Source organism: Dermacentor silvarum, chromosome 4 (assembly GCF_013339745.2).
Source record: "Dermacentor silvarum isolate Dsil-2018 chromosome 4, BIME_Dsil_1.4, whole genome shotgun sequence".
Classification (NCBI taxonomy): domain Eukaryota; kingdom Metazoa; phylum Arthropoda; class Arachnida; order Ixodida; family Ixodidae; genus Dermacentor; species Dermacentor silvarum.
The window spans coordinates 130956338-130973011 of NC_051157.2; positions in this window are offsets into that span (position 1 = coordinate 130956338).

A 16674-nucleotide genomic window follows, 5' to 3' on the forward strand; every position below is an offset into this window, starting at 1 on the left:
AGAGGGTTTCGGTGGGACCGAGCTAGCGCAGTGAACGTAGATAACTTGATGATGAGGGTGGTGCCGGCATCTGCCGTTGGCTCGATTCCCCTTGCTTAACGACTCAGAGCAAGCTCACCTGAGTAGAAATTTGATGAATATGACTCAGAGCAAGCTCGGCTGACGTATAACGTTGGTGAATATGGCTAAGAGCAAGCTCGGCTGAGTAGAATTTTGATGAATGAGAGTCAGAGCAAGCTCAGCTGAGTATAATAACTTTGATGAATATGACTCATAGCAAGCTCGACTAAGCAGAATTTTTGTGAATATGACTCAGAGAAAGCTCGGCTGAGTAGAAATTTGATGAATATGAGTCAGAGCAAGCTCGGCTGAGTAGAAATTTGATGAATATGACTCAGAGCAAGCTCGGCTGAGTAGAACTTTGATGAATATGAGTCAGAGCAAGCTCAGCTGAGTATAACGTTGATGAATATGGCTCAGAGCATGCTCGGCTGAGTATAACTTTGGTGAATATGAGTCAGAGCAAGCTCGGCTAAGTAATGATGGTATATGTTATACGAGTTTATGCAGTAATACATGTAATTGCAAACTCAGCAACATTACCTCCATCTTGTTGGCCACGGCCTATGCCTCGTGATGCGTCTGCACACTTTATGGGCTGTGGCATGCAAGAACCACCCACACTTGAAAGGATGCTATCATTCACAGGAAGGGATGCAACCGGCTGACTTCACTGCACAATTTTGGTCTGCTTTTGTTTAATGTGTTATCTACTGCTTTTAAAAACAAGGTGTTTGCCTGCTTTTCACATTGTTGCACGTGTTTTACAGGAAGTAGAGAGAGGGAAGCAAGGAAAGGCAAGGATGTTTATGGCGAAGTAGTTTCTTAAAATACTGCGATATGTTACGACCGGCATAAACAAAAGAAATTCGATGCCCTGAAGTAATCGCAATATGCAATTACCTTTAATGTGTGGGTTAATACAGGTGCAGTAAAAATGCAAAGTCTGCAACACATTGAAGGTTTATTGGTTTTCGTGCAGGATGAAAATGATACATCAGAAAAATGAGATAAAACTGTTTAAATAATGTTCCGAAAACAAATTCGCGATGCTGTTTATTCCCAGTCAAACCGTTAAATATGGTACTTTAGTGCAAGTAACAGAACCTTGAAATTAGATAATTCATTGGGGATAATGTGCGTGAAAGCCCAAACCAACCGACTGCAATTAAATGGTCGCGCGTATAGGGGGACCATTTCACCGCAACCCTTGTCCGTAGTTGCATATTCTTTAAATTGTTCCGTCCGTAAAAGCATACCGTGCTACAACTGTGGCGTGTTCGTATATCCGGAGTAGCTTGTACAACCAGAAAATTGGGACGACATCCGAAGGCCACGTCTTCCCGTGAGGGACACCTCGTAGTATTTACGAACTCGCAGCGCGTGTGAATAAAGGAAAAGCATGCAAAAGGGCGTACTATCAGCACCTGAAGCCAACGTGAAAACATCACCTCAAAAAAAAAAAAAACCTCAGGCCACTTTCGTCAAAATCATGTCTAGGGAAGACAATGGAGCATGTCATATTGAACAGGTTAACGAAATATGTGGAGGACAATGACATCCCACCGCATAATCTGATTGGTTTCAAACCAGGCTTGTCCACACAAGATGTCATGCTGTTAATCAAACATCAACTGCTCTTAGTCAGTCCAAAGAACACTTAATTTTGTCAAAAGCTTTTTCGACATCCAACCCCAAGAGAGCTCTCTTGGGGTTAGATGTCAAAAAAGCTTTTGACAAAATTAAGCATAGAGCAATACTTGAGGTCATTTCTGAACTGGGATTGGGCAGAAAACTATATTAAGTGTTTCAAGCCTTTCTTGGTCATCGTTCAGCACACTTTAGATTCGGGGATATTAAATCAAAGACGATGGATCTCGGTGACAGAGGGACGCCACAAGGGCTGGTCTTGTCACCTATGCTTTTCAACCTGGCGACGTCAAAAGTGGCAAAGAGATTAAAAGGGACAGAGGGCATTCACTTTACCATTTATGCAGACGATGTGAAAATATGGAACGCTGAAGGAAGTGTGGGACAGGTGGAAAGCAGACTTCAAGAGAGCATTTATGAGGTAGAGTCCATTTTAGAAGACATGGGACTCTAATGCTCTGCTGAGAAGTCTGAACTCCTAGTACTCAGTAACAGGAGAAGGGGTAGAAAAGTGAGGGGATATGTTCCCGAGGAAGAACCCAGGTTAGTACTAACCACGAAGGCAGGCAAAACTATTCAGCAAGTCAAGTCTTAGGGTTATTCCTGGAGGCAAACGGGGCAAATGGAAAAACAATACAACACATAACAAGCAAGACTGAGGAGGTAATAAGACTGCTAAGGAGAATCACTAACAGACACAGAGGGTTGGGAGAGGAGAGCGCAATGAGACTGGTACACGCTTTCGCCTTGTGTCACTTCTCATATGTAGCAGGGATGCTTAGATGGACACAGACGGAGCTAAAGAAGTTGAACAGATTAATTAAAAGGCTTGTCCAAACAACAATGGGATTGCCGCTTAGCACACCGGATGATAAATAATTGAAACTGGGGCTCCGCAACACAATAGCCGAGATAATTGAAGCTCAGCAAATTGCCCACAGAGAGAGGCTTTCCGAAACAAGGTCAGGTAGAGCAATACTCCAAGGGGTAAGGTGGTACCCAACCGAATCCAAAAGTTCGGAAGACTCAATAGAACTAAAAGATAGCATAAGAAAGATCATCAAGACCACTCCTTTCCGCAGAAATATTGTCACGCGCTAAGGCAAGCGCAAGCAACAGTACCAGCAGCCAGACACGAAGAATGCCAGACACGAAGGAGACAGTTCTCCAGCTGGCGCGGGATCTTCGACTTCGTCGTCTTCTCCGTTCTTGCTGGGCACCCAATGATGATTGTTGGCTGGCTCAAAACACCAGGTGGCAATATGCACCCGGTGCACAACCTGAAAAGAAGAAAGGCAAGGGCCAAAGCTCTCCTGTAGGAGATAGAACAGGACAGAGAACATGCGGCTTTTGTAGATGCTGCATGGATCAGAGGAAAGAAAGCCTTTACGGCAGTAGTAGATGCTGATGAACTCACTCGAGATGCTATTACAATCACGACTAAGGAAGCGACAGTCGCGGAACAAGTAGCGATAGCATTGGCTTTAAGGAATAATAAGTGAACGCGAACTTACAGTGACTCTAAGATGGCTATTAGACACTTTACCAAAGGCTTTGTAACAAAAAGGGCTGCCCAGCTGATCGGTCAGATGGACAGCCAAGGGATCGAAATCAGCTGGTTTCCTGAACACATGGGGTCTGTCGATCCATCTCGGAGGAAGTTAAACGAGATGGCTAATGCAGCTGCACGAGGACTTACTATCTGTGCACTACGTGACCAGGACCACAATAATATGCAGGAGGAGAAAACGGACCGATTACTTAAATATAATGAAGTCACGAAGCATTACTACCTGAACAGAAGAGAATTCCCAGTGCCACACGCTAAGCTCAATAGAGCTCAAGCGGTGACTCTGAGATTGTTACAGACAACAACTTATCCGAGTCCAAACTTTATTAACAAGCTATATCCAGAAATAGAGGTACCAATCAATTGCGAGAAGTGTAATGGCATCATTACTCTGGATGTTACGGGGAGTATTTAATTAACCGTGAACGGCTAGGGCTTGCCTAGTCAAGACTGTACAGAGCGCACAGGTTCCAGTAGGTTTTCAGTCCGACAAGAGAGCCTCTGACCCAGCCCCACTACAATGTCTTTGTCTTTGCCATTGCTCGTGACAATATGTTTGGCAATGTCCTGTGGCTTTCACAAACTGCGACAAGGAAAGAGACTGGTGGTGGCCAGTGCTTCACAGTGGAGTTCTTTTAGATCAAGTACAGGCCGTCCAGAAGGCCACGACACGGCGGTAAGGTTAAACCTTACTGTCGCCGAAGTGGGAGCCGCCTGCGTCATCCTAAGCATTGATCTTCAGGACCTGAATAAAGTTTATCATACCATACCATACCATTCCCCTGTCGAGAAAATGGGGGGTAAGCAAAGCTTGTCGTCTATGTATCTGACATTCCTGGTGATTTTCTTTCTTTCTATCTCTCGTTCTCTCTCTTTCTTTCTCTCTCTCTCTTTCTCTGTCTCTTTCTCTCTTTCTTTTTGTCCCTGGTATGTGCCATTGAGCTTGGACCCTTTCTGCACTACCACCAGGATCGGCCCACTTTTCAGCGTCACACCGCCACCACCGCTGACACTTGTGAGCCTATAAAGCTTCGCTTATAAAGCGCCGCGCGATTAGGAACGTAGCGTATCAACAAACCGAACCTCACCTACGAGTTTTTGTCTTTCTTGTTCGCGTGTCGGTGCTGATGACACGTACCACTTGTGCGATCAACGGCTCCACTCAATTAGTTGCACTGTTGGAGGCTTGTTGAGCCAACATTTATAGACAAAAATTTGGAGGACGCTTAGGCTTCGCTTTCAAGAGTGGAACGCGATAGCATTCAAAGATCCCTGACGGCTTCTTACGCTTCCCGACAACTGCAGCTTATGCAACCATATTGTTTACCGGGAAACGCTGACCCCGAACGCCATGCACCAGTAGCGCACCCAGGATCTTTGCCAGGGGGGGGGGGGGGGGGGGGGGGGGGGGGTTGACAGTTTGCCAATACCATCTAAACAGCACTAATTTCGATTTCTTCACAGCAAATTGTCAAAAAATGCGCTTTTTGCGAGTCTGCAGACGATTGCGCGTCTTACATCTTAGTTGCAGTACTCAAATGCCTACGGAAGGAAAAGGGGTTACACAAAAGGGGGGGTTAAGTCGGCCTCAGGGGGGGGGGGGGGTTACAACCCCCGAATCCCCCCCCCCCCCCCCGTCGGTGTGCCACTGCCATGCACGAAGGCGAGCTTTCTGGTAGAAACGCGGCCTCTTGCGTGGGCACGCATATCCCGGAGATAGTGCAGAACCACGCGAAAACAAATTACATCATTTTCAGGTTTCCATTATTGTTTCGCACTTTTATTATTTCAGTCTCAGAAGATTTAACATAGAAGACATGCGTGTTTTGTTTCATGACATTTACCCCCGCCCCGGCTCTCCTTGCCCTCGGGTCCCATCCCCGTGGTCCCCGAGCTCCGGGTTCTGGGACTTTCTTTATCTCTTCCTCTCTCAACCCAGGCTCTACCATTACCCGGCTCCGCCGTACGGGGGAGCAGGTGAGCTCCATGATCCGTCGGGTCTCTACGAAACGTGGCGGTCTGCGGGAGCAGGATGCCCTTCGTTATCCCCAAACTTTTGTCATCAGTCGGATCATGTACGCGGCCCCCTACCTCCATGTCGGACGCCACCACAAGGCCCAGCTGGGTGCCCTCATCTGGTCTGTGCATAAGCGAGCACTGGACCTCCCGGTGTCCACTTCCAACCATCGTTTTTCGACTTTGGGGGTGCACAACTCCTACTCGCTTTAGAAAAGGAAGATAAAGACAACATAGAGGTAATTAATGAAACCGTAACTAGGTTTATCTCAGAGGCAGCAATTGAAGTGGGAGGTAAGGCACCAAGGCAACCAGTACGTAATCTCTCCCAAGAAACAAATGACCTAATAAAGAAACGACAAAACATGAAAATGTCCAACTGAAGAGATCAGATAGAATTCGCTGAACTGTCAAAACTGATCAACAAGAAGAAAGTAAGGGATATTCGAAATTATAACGTGGGAAAGATTGAGGAAGCCGTAAAGTATGGACGCAGCATTAAATCAGTAAGAAGATAGCTTGGCATAGTACAAGGCAAGATGTATGCACTGAAAGATAAGCATGGTAATATCATCAGCAATTTCGATAACATAGTAAAATCAGCGGAAGAATTCTATACTGACCTGTACAGTGCCCAAAACAGCCAAGCTACTTTCATTCGAAATAGTGATGAACCGGATACAGAGGCTCCATCTATAACTGGCGATGAAGTTAGAAGGGCCTTGAAAGACATGACCAGGGAAAAAGCTGCTGGAGAAGATGAAATAACAGTAGATTTAATCAATGATGGAGGAGATATCATGCTTGAAAAGCTTGCGGCCCTTTATACGCAATGCCTCACAACTTCAAGTATACCAGAGAGCTGGAAGAACGCCAAAATTATACTAATTCATAAGAATGGAGACGTTAAAGAATTGAAGAATTATAGACCCATTAGCTTGCTTTCAGCATTGTACAAAATATTCACCAAGATAATTTCCAATAGAATCAGGGCAACACTTGGCTTCAACCAACCAAGAGAACAGGCTGGTTTCAGGAAGGGATATTCTACGATAGATCATGTCCATGTCATCAATCGGGTAATCGAGAAATCTGCGGAGTATAATCAACCTCTCTGCATGGTTTTCATAGATTATGAAGAGGCATTTGATTCATCAGAGATACCAGCAGTCATATAGGCATTGCGTAATCAAGGAGTGCAGGAGGCATACGTGAATATCTTCGCAAACATCTACAAGGATTTCACAGCTACCTTGGTTCTCCACAAGAAAAGTAGAAAGTTACGTATCAAGAACGGGGTCAGCCAAGGAGACACAATCTCTCCAATGCTATTCACTGCATGCTTAGAAGAAGTATTCAAGCTCTTAGACTGGGAAGGCTTAGGAGTGAGGATCAACGGCGAATATCTCAGCAACCTTCGGTTTGCAGATGACATTGTCCTATTCAGCAACAATGGAGACGAATTACAGCAAATGATTAAGGACCTTAATCGAGAAAGTGTAAAAATTGCGTTGAAGATGAAGATGCAGAAGACAAAGATAATGTTCAATAGCCTGGCAAGGGAACAAGAATTCAGGATCGCCAGTCAGCCTCTAGAGTCTGTAAAGGAGTACTTTTATCTAGGTCAGTTACTCACAGGGGACCCTGATCGCGAGAAAGAAATTTACAGAAGAATAAAATTGGGTTGGAGTGCATACGGCAGGCATTGCCAAATCCTGACTGGGAGCTTACCACTGTGATTGAAAAGAAAATTGTACAATCATTGCATTCTACCGGTGCTAACATATGGGGCAGAAACCTGGAGGTTAACAAAGAAGCTCGAGAACAAATTAAGGACCGCACAAAGAGCGATGGAACGAAAAAGCTTAGGACTAACATTAAGAGACCGGAAGAGAGCGGTGTGGATCAGAGAACAAACGGGGATAGCCGATATTCTAGTTGACATTAAGCGGAAGAAATGGAGCTGGGCAGGCCATGTAATGCGTAGGATGGATAACCGGTGGACCATTAGGGTTACAGAATGGATACCAAGAGAAAGGAAGCGCGGTCGTGGTCGGCAGAAAACCAGATGGGAGGATGAAGTTAGGAAATTTGCAGGCGCAAGCTGGAATACGCTAGTGCAAGACAGGGGTATTGGAGATCGAAGGGAGAGGCCTTCGTCCTGCAATGGACATAAAATATAGGCTGATGATGATGATGATGATGATGAACTCCTACTCGGAGCTTCGGGAGGCTCACCTCGTTAACCAACTTGGTCGCCTGTCTCAGACGTCTCCTGGGCGCCGTCTGCTTCCGTGCCTTGCTCTCCAACCTGTTCTTCCTCCGACGTCCGCCAATCGCATTCCCAACTCTTGGTGCCAGAAACTCTGGGTTGCCCCTCTCCCTCCTAATATGGATACTCTCTCCCACCGTGGTCGTCGGGCCGCTCGTTTCCGCGCCCTTACATCCCAACACGGATCTCGCCCCGGTGTCTTCTATGTGGATGTCGCGGGTCCTTCCCCCTCTGGCTACTTTTCAGCTGCCGTGATCCACGAGAGAAACCCGATTGATGGCCTCTCCTTTCGGGGCCTCTACTTCAACTCACGCGGAGGACGTGGCCATTGCCTTGGCTGCCTCCCACTCCAACGCAAGGGTCATCATCTCGGACTCGCGCTCTGCCTGCTCCCGATACCTTGCCGGTTTCGTCTCACTCCTCGCGGCTCACCTACACCGGGCCACCTCCTGGCGTTTCATACCACAACCCGTCCGACTTGTCTGGTGCCCGGGTCACGAGGGTTTTCCCTGGTAACGAGGCCGCCGATGCAGGCACCCACGCGCTTCTTCCCCGGGCCGTTACCTCTTCTCCCCCCTCGCCTGATCCTGCAACCCAGTTCCTCACATGTTTTCGAGAAATCTTGGCCTACTATCGCGATGGTCGTCGGCTCTTTCCGGCCCCTGTCCGGGGTCTGTCTAAGGCCAAAGAGCGAACCCTGCGCCTCTTACACAGTAAGTGACCACCTTGTGTCCTGCCATGGCTCGCCATTTTCTGCCTAATACAAGTGGGCACTGTCGCCAATGCGGGGTCCTGGCCGACACCTACCACATGGTTGCAGCTTGCCCCTCTTTCTCTTTTCCTCTCCCCCCCTTTTCCCGTTCCCACACGAGAGGCCTGGGAGGAGACCCTGCTCAGCTGCTCTACCTTGTGCGCCCGGCGCGCCCTGGTGGCGCGAGCCCGAGCGGCGGCCATCTCCAATGGAATTCCTGACTAGGGAGTCCACTTAGGTGTCCCTCTTCGGGGATCAACTCTTGTATTTTCCTAAAATAAATGTTTTCACCATCACCACCACCAACGAGCCAGCTGCGGAAGCAGACGACGATGTTCTAGTCAATGCTGATGATGATAGTTTTTTTTTTTTTTTGCTTACGCCAACGACACAAAATTTCCTTGGCTGATAGAGGTATACTGCTTCGCTGTAAAAGAACCTATTCTAGAATTCTCCGCTTCTGCGTATCCTAATTTCAGCGTGTGTACGAAAGCATACTGTTCCGCCGAACATTGGAGCCCTTATCCTAAAACTTTCTTTTAACGGCGACATAAAATATTGATGGTCCTCATATTAAACTAGAGCGATTGTGATGCGTTAGTACTGGTGCCTTCCTACGATTGATCTTCTTCTTTCTGGGGTAATACGTGCCAAAACCAGTTCTGATTATGAGACATGCCGTAGTGGAGGGCTCCGGATTAATTTTGACCACCTATGACTCTATGATTATTCGCCGACCTCTGAAGAAAACTTCTATGAATTCCTGCGAGCTTTCTCCTTCATATTTCGGTCCTTACAAGCGATTTCATAACCGCTTCCGGGAGCGAACGCCATGAATTCACCACTTCGCCGGCTCCGTTCCGTCGCCGACGCCACTGCGCATTCTCCTCTCCCACAAATCCGTTCTATTTGCTGCCTTCTCGGTGCTGACTCCGACCCCTCACGTGACACCTGTCGTTACTCCTCTGCTCCCTCAACCGCTGCCCAGAAAGTGTCGATGCGTTGAACGTTAAGCGCATTAAACGATCTGATAACGGCTATAACCTATTCAAGTATTTTCGTTAGCAGCCAAACTAAATACTTCGCGACTACGCAGCGTCCCGCTAATGCAATCATTCAGATGTAGTATCTAGCGCCAGGCACAGTGGATTCGTTTCTTTCCGGATAGTTCAGGTGCGTTCAGAGCGGAAAATTCACATAAGTGTAATGGTGGCAAGAGCGGTAGTTTTGCTTTTTCGAATGCTGCGAGACTCCATCAGCCATTTCAAGTACGGCCTATCCGCATATCAGGACTGTGGACGTAGTATGCGCTCTGGTTAACACTGGTGCCCTTCAGAAGTTGTAGCACGCATATACATGGCGGACCTAAAGAGAACACTTCCGCTCCACTTCAGATTTTCCGTTACATATCTGTACTACCTCAGCCTGTTTTCATATTAACGTGGAAGCATTCTGCAGCAATTGTAGCGGTGCAGCGCGATTAGGGTATGTCGTAAAAAACGTTGTCGCAGTTTCACCTGAAAGGCGAAGCATCAATTGCGATAGCAAATTTGTAGAGAGCTATACGGAGTAATGATATTAGCTTTATCAGCTGTATAATCTTTGACATGCAGCAGCACCGGCAACACGCAGAACTGTTGTCGACGCCGTCGGCGTTTTGCCCGCGTTCGCTCAAAATGCGTGCGGCGTTGGTGACTGTTGCCGGAGCCTCTGATATAAATAGGCACTTGGTGCCGCAGCTAAACGTCGCCTCCCTTCCCTCCCCCTCCCCCACGGCCTCTCGCGCGTCGGAACAAGGCGCGTTTGCTCTACATATATGGTGATTGTAAAGGAGGAAAGAGACGCCTACTTCTGCAGCCCTTAAGCGAGCACGGCGCAGAACGCGCGTTTGTTCTCCGCCGTGCGTTCACTCCCCGTGAAAGCGCGCGCCCCTCGCGCCCTTTCACTCGCACATACAGCGTTCGGCGCGCAGAAGATAGCGCCAACCTTTCCCTTTCCCTCAAGAACCACTTATCATCGGCGACGATTTCATCTCCATTGACGTCATACGGAACCTCACGGCGACGGCGACGACGACGGCGACGCCGACGGCAGAAATCTGCTTTTGAGTGTCCATATAATTGCTATCGCAATAAAGAAGTTGGAAGGACGCTTAAGCTTCGCTTTTAAGAGTGGAACGCGATAGCATTGAAATAACCCTGACTGCTTCTCACGCTTCCCGACAACTGCAGCTTAAGCAACCGTGATGGTTACCGGGAAACACTGGTGGCGAACCCTATGCACGAAGGCGAGCTTTCTGGTATAGAAATGCGGCCTCTTGCATGGTGAGATCCCGGAGATATTGCACAGCCGCGCCCCAAAAGAATTGCATAATTTTCAGGTTTCTGTTTTTGTTTTGTACTTTTAATATTTCAGTCTGAGAACATTTAACATAAAAGGCATGCGCTGTGGGTGTTTTGTTTCATGACATATGTTTGTGGATTGTCATTTTCAAAATTCCGAGGAATAGCTTTGCCAAGAATGCAAGACAAGGTATGAGCAACATTAATGCTAGAATGGTGTGGCATACCTAAATAGATTTGGAGGGCCTGCGTGGTTGGGGATGATTTGCTCGGCTGCGGGCGCCAATGCCGACGCCGATGCCGGATTTTCTGCGACACGGGGCCGTTAACGCTGCCGCGTTAAAACTCCTCCATCAACTCGCCGTTGTGAAGAGGAAGGCGAGCGCGCGCTATGCCGAAGCCACCTAGAGAACAATGTTTTGAGGCAACAACAAACAGCGTTGACTGTGTGAGGAAAAGCAGGCTTTTCGCCGGGTTATTGGAGGGGGGGGGGGGGGGGATGAGGAAGGTGGGCAAGGCATTGGAGCGGTGGTTATTGGTTCGAACGCATGCCGACGCTGCGTGGAACGATTTGCGGACGCCGGTTGGAACGCCGCGTCACGGTCCAAGAAAATGGTCCGAGGTAGGCGCTGCATCATCGTTGGAAGCGACGTGACGTAATAGCAACAATGGCTCGTGCTAAGAAGATCCTGACCGACGTCGATGACGCCGACCAACGCTGACGCGTGGCCGAGACTCCCCAGCAACGGGTGCCGCTTGTTTTGCGCATAATTAAATGTACACCTCCAAATACCGCAGTGCAATACCATCTGAGGCTCTCGGAATCTTTGTGCCGTGGGAGTGCTTCATTCGCGGAGCCGAGCGGTAGACTGCTTTCTCACACACCTCACTCAGTGTATAACATGCGGAACCCCATAATTTTACATCTTTATTATGTCACGCAGCAGCTTACTTCAACAGCACGAACGAAGGAATGAGTGAATGAAAAACTTTATTATTGCGATAGCAATTATATGGACACTCAAAAGCATATTTCTGCCGTCGCCGTCGCCGTGAGGTTCCGTATGACGTCAATGAAGATGAAATCGTCGCCGCCGATAAGTGGTTCTTGAGGGAAAGGGAAAGGTTGGCGCTATCTTCTGCAGCCCTTGAGGGAGCACGGCTCAGCGCCAACGGGGAGGGGTAAGTGGGAGCGAAAGAAGGGATAGAGTGGAGTCGCCATGGCTGGGCGAAGCAAAACCGGCAGGCATAGGCGGCACGTATCAGGCCGAGATGGAAGGCCTTGGTGTGCTGCAGAGTCTGCAGGGGTGTTGTGCCAGGCCGGTCAGGCCCGGGGTGGGGTGGGAGGCCGTGAGGCCTTCCCGCTTGTAGAAATGTCCTTAGAGGCGTGCGGAGAGCCCTGACGAGTCAAGGAACTCCACGACGCCTCGAAGTGCAGAAAGGTGGTGTCGGCCGGGGAAGAGGAGATCTTCCTCCTTGCCAGAGGGGAGGCCCAGGCGGCGGAACTCCTGCAGGAGTGGGCCCCGCTGCTGGAGGTACGCCGGGCAGGCCAGCAGGAGATGTTCGATCGTCTCCGGCTCCCCGCAGGAGCTGCAGGCCGGGGACGTCGCTCGTCCCAGTCGGTAGCTGCGTGCTGCCGTCCAGCTGCAGCCGATGCGAAGCCGGAGAAGGAGCGAGGTCTCCCTGCGAGCCCGGCCTCGCTGGGGGAGTGGTCGTGGGGGGCATCCCAGTGCCACCCGTTTGTCTGGGTGGTGGGTCGCCAGGTGTCGCCGCAGCCTCAGTCCAGTGAAGTCACCCTCCGTCACGGCCCGACTGAGGGGCACAGTGGTGTGGTGGGCGTCCTTCGCCAGGGTGTCGGCTGCCTCGTTGCCCGGGATCCCTACGTGGGCGGGGATCCAGTGCAGGGACACCGGGTGGCCTGCGTCCTGCAGCGCTGTCAGCCGGGTAGACAGCAGTGCGACTCCAAGGCTGGCGCTTTCTGGCCTCTGCAGGCCGAGGAGGGCTGCCTTGGAGTCGCAGAGGATGGCCGCTGGTACCCCAGGAAGCTCCTCGGAGAGTAGGTCGACGGCCAGGTGGAGGCCTGCCACCTCCGCTGCAGTCGAGCTGGCGTGTCTGGGCAGTCGACACTGCCTGCTCTTCTGCAGGGCTGGAGCCGTGCAGGCCGCCGTGGCAGAGCCGGTGTCCGGTACCACCGAACCGTCGACGTACACCAGGAGGTGGTCTCTGAGGGTCTCGTCCAGGAGGCAGGCGGCCGTCTGCTGCAGGGCGCAAGCGGGCGAGCGCCTCTTCGAAATCCCGGGCAGCTCCGTGGCGATGGGGACAGGAGGCCTCTGCGGTGGGGGCAGCTGTACCGCATTCGGCGGCGGGTTGCCAACCACCTCCTCGTAGAGGCGGCACAGCTGACCCGAACGCTGTATGTGCGAGTGAAAGGGCGCGAGGGGCGCGCGCTTTCACGGGGAGTGAACGCACGGCGGAGAACAAACGCGCCTTCTGCGCCGTGCTCGCTTAAGGGCTGCAGAAGTAGGCGTCTCTTTCCTCCTTTACAATCACCATATTGACCCTTTTCGCGGAGCAGTTTGCTCTAGAGGAACGAGATGGCGCTTTCGGCAGCGCGCCATACGTTGCCTCAGCGAATGCGCACGAATACGAAAACATTACTGCTTCTACCCTGATACTGTGCGATCAGCTGTCGAAAATACAACTGGATGTGCGCTAATGCACTGTGCCCAATTCATACTGCGAAATGTGTAACGATAAAGGGAAGACGTGTGCGGTACTTCTCAGCAAAAATAGTGATTCACATATTAATGGATGGAATCAACCTGTGTCGCCGCTGCTACATAAGGGCTGCCTGTGTTGCCGCCCTTCGCGATGCACGGCTTTCCTCAAGGATAAAAAATATATATAATTCATCCGCCAACGCTGTATAGCTAACCTCCAAAGAAAGGACTTCAACCCCGGAACGTCGGCACTTGGGAGTGAGTACCGCTCGTTACAAAATGAAGTAGTTCCACTTACTGGCATAGTAAGTTTCCCGCACGTTATCTACACACATCCACCCTTACTCGGAGGAAAACTTACGCCCACCCTATCGCCAACGTGTCACTGAATAGGCGTACACTTGAATCAATGTGCCGAAGCATGAGTGACGGCGACTACACCGACAAGACACGAATGTTGGAAGCTGAATGTTTCGTGATGGTCCACCGAGTAAGCCAGGGACTAGCGATAATATGTCTTTGCTATACGAGCTACCGCAAAATACAGAACATTTAAATTCCAAGCTTTGTGCGCAGCAAGAAGAAATTTATCGCAGCAGAGCACACCAGCGAGTGATTACGCTGAAAATAAACAATCAGATAGTGGCCACACCGAGGAACTTTACTGAGTCAGAAATATGACAAGCCGCTGGTTCAAAATGTTTGCCAAATAAAGAACGCAGAGCACACTGATCCCGATTTAATTCATAATCGGAAAGTTTGGAGAGCTTGGAATACATTTCTAGCCCCGCTTTCAGTACAAGCACCGTATACGCTGCTCACGCCGTTTGGACGAGACGTAATGAGCTCTGAAAGCACTTACATCTCCTCCAAAGCTGTGGCCAAAGCTTCGTGTCGTGCACGCAGTCACCGTCTACGATACGCGTCGAAACAGAGGTTTGCTGCGCCGCGCCGGCGTCACGCCGTCACGCGCTTGCATTGTAAACGCGGAGGCGGCTGAGGCAAGCAATGGACGCGTCACCACGTGATCAAACATGGCAGCGCCCACGGGAGCGCCGCGAAAAGGGTCAATATGTAGAACAAACGCGCCTTCTTCCGACGCGCGAGAGGCCGTGCGGGAGGGGGGGAGGGGGAGGGAAGGGAGGCGGCGTTTAGCTGCGGCACCAAGTGCCTATTTATATCAGAGGCTCCGGCAACAGTCACCAACGCCGCACGCATTTTGAGCGAACGCGGGCAAAACGCCGACGGCGTCGACAACAGTTCTGCGTGTTGCCGGTGCTGCTGCATGTCCAAGTTTATACAGCTGATAAAGCTAATATCATTACTCCGTATAGCTCTCTACAAATTTGCTATCGCAATTGATGCTTCGCCTTTCAGGTGAAACTGCGACAACTTTTTTTCTGAGCTTTTCAGCACATGCGCCGGATGGAAGTGGAAGGAAAGAGGCAGAACGCTCTATCCTGTCCCTGTTTCCTTCGCCCTGTGGCGCGCTGTTGAAGTAATCTGCTGTGTGACAAGATGTACCAACATGTCCGAATGAACAAGCTACTAACGTTTCTTTATCTTTTTATTGCGATAGCAATTATATGGACACTCCAAGCACATTTCTGCCGTCGCCGTCGTCGTCGCCGTGAGGTTCCGTATTAAGTCCAACGGCGATAAAATCGTCGCCGCGCGCCGTATGCTGTATGTGCGAGTGAAAGTGCGCGATGGACGCGCGCTTTCACGGAGAGCGAACGCACGGCGGAGAGTAAACGCGACATGTTCCGTCGTGCGAAAGGTCGTGGGGGGATGGGAGGGAGGGAGGGGAGGCGACGTTTAGCTGAGGCACCAAATGCGTATCTTGCGACCGGGTGCAAGGGGAACTGGCGACTCAATCTCCCACGCGAAACGAGGAAAGCGGGAAGGCAGCCTGGAAGGGAGGGAGGGGGCGCGGCTTCTATTCTGCCAGCAACTGCCTACTTGTACTTTGCGCGGCTGAGGGCTATCGCGCACACCGTATCTTGAAAGCGATCTCCACACCTGCTCTTACGTTTGTATGCGCTGTGTTTTCGCCGCTCAGTTTCCGTTGAAGCGATAGACCGCACGAACCTTCGGTCGCTGCTGCGGCCGCGCTTGCCACGCCAGCTTTTTGGCAGTGGTTGTCTGCGCTCATCGAGTGTGATCTATTCATGTTTGCTTGTGCGCGCTGACACCATGCTCGTTAATTCAGTTAGTAAGCGAATGTGTCCAAGTTTATGCAGCCGATAAAACTATACTACCCTTAGTACGTATAGCTACCCGCCGTGGTTGCTCAGTGGCTATGGTGTTGGGCTGCTGAGCACAAGGTCGCGGGACCGAATCCCGGCCACGGCGGCCGCATTTCGATGGGGGCGAAATGCGAAAACACCCGTGTACTTAGATTTGGCCGAGACTAGGTGCACGTTAAAGAGCCCCAGGTGGTCCAAATTCCCGGAGTCCCCCATTACGGCGTGCCTCATAATCAGATCGTGGTTTTGGCACGTAAAACCCCATAATTTATTTTTAGTACGTATTTAATTTTTGAGTATGTAGTACGCACTCGCTCTCCTTGATCCGCAAAGAACTGATATTTACACTGACTCTAGATCCGCTGCTAGAACCTTCGCTTTTGACCGTCTGCAAGGAAGTTTTTAGAACTCTCGCTCACAAGGAACTCACACACCACACCATCACTTGGTTCCCTGCTCATCTTGGCTCGAGGGTCGAGGGCCTTTCCAATGTCAACGAGCTAGCCCACTCCCAGGCGCGAGGTCTCACTTGCCGCGCCGGAACTTGCGCGGCTCAGGCGGAGGAACCAGCCCCCAGCCTTCATTTTAGGGACATTTAGACTACTTTCAACGAGGTCACGAAACACTATCAAATGGGCCGTAGGTCCTTCCCACTCCCACACGAAAAGCCGTCTCGGCCACAGGCAATCTCTCTTCGCATGCTTCAGACGGGGACATACCCCAGCCTCTCCATTTACAGTCACTACTCAAACATTTCATCCCATTGTCCAGACTGTAACGATCGCAGTGATTTCAGACACATGCTCTGGAGGTGCCCCTCTTTACAGGGAAAGCATCACGACTTCTCTGAAGATGAATTTGATTCCATGATCAAGGGCCCGGTTCTACTTACTACAACTCCAGGCTGTCCAGAAGGCCCACGATGCGGCGGTGAGGCTAGGCCTCCCCGTCCCTACGTGGGAGCGGCCCGCGATCCTCCCCCTATAACACGAGGGCGGAATCCTTCAGGACCTCAATAAAGTTATTTATCTATCTATAGTACGT